This window comes from Ursus maritimus, unplaced genomic scaffold (assembly GCF_017311325.1).
Source record: "Ursus maritimus isolate PB19 unplaced genomic scaffold, ASM1731132v1 scaffold_20, whole genome shotgun sequence".
NCBI classification, from domain to species: Eukaryota; Metazoa; Chordata; class Mammalia; order Carnivora; family Ursidae; genus Ursus; species Ursus maritimus.
The window spans coordinates 49,089,006-49,093,908 of NW_024424453.1; the positions used below are offsets into that span (position 1 = coordinate 49,089,006).

General features: G+C 43.9%; 1 long non-coding RNA gene across 1 annotated transcript; it reads right to left on the reverse strand.

Moving 5' to 3' along the window:
* Positions 1-2,509: 2,509 nt before the first annotated feature.
* LOC121104230 lies at positions 2,510-3,815 on the reverse strand. Its single transcript, XR_005836518.1, has 2 exons — positions 3,757-3,815; positions 2,510-2,674 (listed from the first exon to the last, which is right to left on the reverse strand). It is a non-coding gene; the product is annotated as an uncharacterized LOC121104230 (long non-coding RNA).
* Positions 3,816-4,903: the final 1,088 nt, after the last annotated feature.

A 4,903-nucleotide genomic window follows, 5' to 3' on the forward strand; every position in this document is an offset into this window, starting at 1 on the left:
GCAAAGAGCAGTAATCTTGTGGAGAAGTGGTAAGAGGAAGGGAGAACATGTAGAGCTTCTAGGGGCAGCAAATTGTGGGAAGGCAAATGTCAGGAGAAACCAATGGTTAGGCGGGTTTGTTATGTAGATTCCTCTGGTCCTGTCTCCCAGCTCACAATGGTCTAGGGAGGGGATGATAATGGTCTAAAATTGTCTGCCATCCTTCCTGGTAGAGAGACAAGGACTGAGACCTCTACAAATTAAGGTCCTGCTTTTAGGCAAATGGTGGGCGGGGATGGGGAGCACTGAGCAGAGCTTTTCTTGTGTCGGCCTTCAGTTCCTATGACAAAGTGCCATATTTTAAGGTGGCATATTCTGCTCCCCCTCATTATAAAGATAACATAGGGATGCTATGAGCTGGGAAGATTATTAGGGCATTTAGCCACCCAGGAATCAAGCTCTCCCCATGTGGTGCCTGAGAGACCTGTGCACAAAACAGAGCCTCACTCATGGAAGGCAGAGTGATGCTGTATCACTAGATAAAGTCAGGGGACCCTGAATGCCAAAACTATCTTGAAACAGAAGAACAAATTTGGAGAACTCACATTTCCTGATTTCAAAGCTCACTACAAAGCTCCAGTACTTAAGAAAGTGTAGTTTTGGTGTAAGGGTAGGCATGGATCAATGGAATAGAATCGAGAGACCACAAATAAGCTCTTGTTTATGGCCAACTGATTTTTAACAAGGGTGCCACGGCCACTGAATGAGAGAAAGAATAATCTTTTCAACAAATGGTGTTGGGACAACTGGATATCTCCATGCCAAAGAATGAATTTAGATCCCTGCCTTACACCAAATACACAGACGTTCAGTAAAAATGGACCAACAGGGACACGTGGGTGGCTCAGTGCATTGTGTCTGCCTTCAGCTCAGGTCATGAACCCAGGGTCCTGGGATGGAGCCCCTGCATCGGGTTCCCTACTCGGCAGGGAGCCTGCTTCTCCCTCTCCCTCTACCTGCCGATCCCCCTGCTTGTGCTCTCTCTCTCTCTGACAAATAAATAAATTAAATCTTTTAAAAAATGGACAAATGAGGAGTGACTGCTAAGGAGGGCAAGGTATCTTTTGTGGGGGGGAATGAAAATGTTCTGAGAATAGTGGGGATGGCTGCACAATGTTGTGAATGCACTAAAGCCCACGGGATCCTCTACTTCAAATGGTTGAATGTATGGTATGTGACTTCTAGCTCAACAAAGAGGACAGCAAGGCAGGGACCTGGAGAATGTGGGTCTGAAGGATCATGGCCAGCCTGGCACTTGTCTGTGAGGCCTGGTGGTTTGGGGAGTGAAAGAAGCTTCTGTGGGGTGGGAATGCTACACCTTGCTGTCATGTTTCTTTGTGATCCAGTGTGTTCCTCCCTCTTTTCTGAGCCTGTTCCTCATTGATTCCTTCCAGGAACAGTTCTTCAAACTGCTCAAATCCAATACCTGTGTGTTCAAAGATAAGCCTGGAAAGCTTTTAATTTGCACAGAAGGGTTCCTGGAGCCCAAGCTGCCAGGACTGGCCTAAGGCTGCTGAGGATGGCCAAATCTACACTCCTTAGTGGGATAGTTAAAAGTCTTTCCAAGAAGAAAGAAGAAAGAAAGAAAGAAAGAAAGAAAGAAAGAAAGAAAGAAAGAAAGAAAGAAAGAAAGAAAGAGAAAGAAAAAAAGAAAGAAAGAGAGAGAGAAAGGAAAAAGAAAGAAGAAAAACCTTCTTTGGAAACTCACCTCGTTCACAGCTTTGCACCGCAGACAGACTCTGTGTTTTGGGTTCAGAGCAAGGACCCAGTCACATTCACCGCATGACCTTCTAGCTCGCTGCCGACTCCTGTTTGCTGCTCCTCACAGGGCTGGGAAAATCCAAACCCCAGCCTGGCCCAGCCCAGGCTCACCCTGTCTTCTGAAGGATCCCTCCCTCTCCCCATTCCTGCCAGTCCCGAGGGGCTCACAGGATAGCCTTTCTGGCTTCTTTTGAGCTCCACCTGTTCTGCATTCCCTGAACCCCTCCCTCTCTGCCCCCTCAATAGTGAGGGCTCCTGTCAGGCATGCCCTGGCCAAGATGATGCCCACTTTGGCCCTTCCCAGCCACTGTTTCCTAATCTGCCTTCTCAGCTTCAATGGATGACGTGCAGGAGGAAGGCAGGGGAGAGGGTGGGGTGCCTGGTGGACTGTGCACCTTACATAAATGAGATCCTTTAGATTCTCACAACCCTGGAGACAGGGATTGTTATACCTGTTGAGGCTCTGAGAGGTTCGGTAACTCATACAAGGTCTCATAGTTCTGAGTGACACCTGGGATTCAAACCTAGGTCTGCCTGGCTCCAAAGTTTGGCTTTCACAAACTGCAATGGAAACACCCAAAATTTCCACACCTGAGTCTGGAGGCAAGATCCCAGGGAGTAGGGGCTATCAACCACTGGGGGAAGAATAATTAATGACATTGATAATGGGAGAGAAAATAATCAATAAAACAGGCTGTAAAATATAATAGGCTAATTCTTCTTTCATTATAAAAATAACTATACCCCAAAACCCAGAAAGCTATAAGGTTATGTACACTAACATGATAACAGTGGGACCCCAGCACGGTGGAATTATGGGTAACTCTTATTCTTCCTTTGAGCTCTTCTGGATTTTCTGTGTTTTCCAAAAGGCCTGCAAAAGCAACACATTACAGAGGTAACAATAAAAAAGTTTAAGCTTTCATGAAAAATAAAAGGTTTACTCTTTCATTTAATGATTTCCGTTTCTAATAGCCAAAATATGAAATCGTCTTCCCTCAGGTGTAACTAAAAATTTTTTTCTTTTTTTTTTTGAAAGGGATGATATATACAGATTTTTCAAAAATTGATTTGAGGGACGCCTGGGTGGCTCAGTCGGTTAAGCTACTGCCTTTGGCTCAGGTCATGATCCCGGTGTCCTGGGATTGAGCCCCGCATCAGGCTCCCTGCTCAGTGGGCAGCCTGCTTCTCTCTCTCCCTCTACTCCTCTCCTGGCTTGTGCTCTCTCTTTCTGTCAAATAAATAAATAAAATCTTTAAAAAAACTGATTTGAAAGAAACTATAATAACACTTTGATATATGCTAAAAATATTTCTTTCCACCTTTTTTTTTTTAACGTAGGCTCCATGTCCATTGTGGAGCCCAGTGGGGGGCTCAAACTCACAGCCCTGAGATCAAGACCTGAGCTGAAATCAAGAGTCAAACACTTAACTGACTGAGCCACCCAGGTGCCCCTCTATTTTGATCTTATTTTTAAATTTTGTTTTAGATTTTATTTCGTTTGGTTTTCACAAAACAGAAATTAAAAAATCTTGCCAAATCAATTAATTTATAAAGGTGCCAGCTTTTGAAAAGGCAGAGAAAATCCTCCAATAAACATTATGGAAATAAAAGTCATTCTCGAGTACAGAAGGCTGTTCTTGCTGATTTGCAAGAGTTCCTTTTATATTCTAAAAACTAGCTCTAAATCTTTTCATAGATTTTAGGCCTTATAATAAATATCTTCTCTTATTGTCTGTTAACTTGGTCCAGTGTGTTTTCAACAAAACACAGTCTTTATTTTAACAGAGACCAAACCATCAATTTCTCTCCTTATACTTTGTTTTGAGGTCCAGTTAAAAAAAACTCCTTTTCCCTCATATTTATAGCAGCTTTGCTCACAATAGCCAGAAGGGGAAAGCAACCCAAGGATCCATCAAAGGATGAATGGGTGATCCAAATGTGGCACATACATACCATGGAGTACACTGTTCAGTCCTAGGAAGGAAATTCCGACACATGAACCTTGATGACACTGTGCCAAAAAAAATAAGTCAATCACAAAATGAAAAATAACTGTCTGCTTCTGCTTGTATGAGGTAACTAGAATAGTCCAATTCATGCAGATTTGAAAGTACAAAGGTGGTTCCCAGGAGTGTGGGGAGGGCAGAACCGGGAGTTACTGCTAATGGGTACAGAGTTTCAGTTTTGCAAGATGAAAAGAGTTCTCCGGACGGACGGATGGTGGTGGTGGTTGCATAACAAGGTGAATGTACTTAAGGCCACTGGCTACACTTAAAAATGGTTCAGATGGTAAATTGTAGCTTATGTATATCTTACAATAGAAAAACGTCCTTTTGCATCTTAAAGTCACAACACATCCTACTAATTTTTTTGATTACCTTTATATTTTTGTCTTTCACAATTAAATCTTTTTTTTTTTAAAGATTTTATTTATTTAGTTGGCAGAGACAGCCAGCGAGAGAGGGAACACAAGCAGGGGGAGTGGGAGAGGAAGAAGCAGGCTCATAGCAGAGGAGCCTGACGTGGGGCTCGATCCCACAACGCCGGGATCACGCCCTGAGCCGAAGGCAGTCGCTCAACGACTGCGCCACCCAGGCGCCCCACACAATTAAATCTTTAATCCATCTGGAATCCACCATTATTTATGGTGTGAAGTAGGGACTCAACTTTTTCTCCATTTAGCCAAATTTCCCAACACCCTCAACTAAACAATCCATTCTTTTCCCCAGTAGACATGCACCATGATAGAGAAGCCTTGTGGGAAGAATATAACTAAGTCTCCTACAGCTTCTTGGCAGGCTGCAGCACTAGGGTAATACTGGTGAATGGCAAAGGGGCCTGGAACTCGGGTCTTTCCAAGGCCCTGGTAGAATACGCCAATGCCAGTCATTCTGCCAGCTTTCTTTCTCCTAGAACTGAATTCCACTCCTCTGCCCCCACTCTAGAGAGACAGCATGGGAGACAGGCAGGACAAGGAGATTGCTCGCCATGAATAATTGTGATCAAACAAGCCATTGACAAAAATCGTGGCCATTTGCCATTTCAGGGATGCATGTCCTTCTTCACAATTGGGAATGATCCACAGCTAAGTTATATACGT